This window comes from Terrapene carolina, unplaced genomic scaffold (genome assembly GCF_002925995.2).
Source record: "Terrapene carolina triunguis isolate 2854851 unplaced genomic scaffold, T_m_triunguis-2.0 Scaffold211, whole genome shotgun sequence".
NCBI lineage: Eukaryota > Metazoa > Chordata > Testudines > Emydidae > Terrapene > Terrapene triunguis.
In genome coordinates, this window is record NW_020664562.1 from 28,071,288 (window position 1) to 28,071,907 (window position 620).

Genomic DNA, 620 nt, shown 5'->3' on the forward strand with positions numbered 1-620 from the left:
CCCCCTCGCCCCACAGCTACCCCATCCTGTGCCCCCCTCACCGCACAGCTACCCCGTCCCGCTCACCCCACAGCTACCCCTGTCCTGCTTGCGTCATCCCACAACGTGCCCCCTCACCTCATAGCTACCCCATCCCATGACCCACAGAGCACCCCCTCACCCCACAGCTACCCCACCCCACTCCTCCCATCCCACAGAGCGCCCCCCCTCACCCCACAGCTACCCCCATCCTCCTCCTCCCACCCCACAGAGTGCCCCCTCACCAGATCTACCCCCGTCCCACTCCTTGCACTGTACAGAGCACCCCCTACCATGGCTACCTCCCATCTTGCTACCCCCTCCCACACAGCTAGTTCCTATCCTGTTCCCCCAGAGCGCCCCCTTCACCCTCAGAGCTACCCCAATCCCATGCCCCTCACCCCAGAGCACTCAGAGCCTCCCCCTCCCCCATGCAGAGTGCACTCTAGCCTGCCGACATACAGGTAGCACACACTCACAAGCACATTAACACACTCCTAGATAGATAACCTAGATTGGTATTACTTAGCACTTTTATAGCACTCGTACTAAGATATATTTACATCTCTCTACAAAGTGTTGAAAAATTCACAAAGGATGCT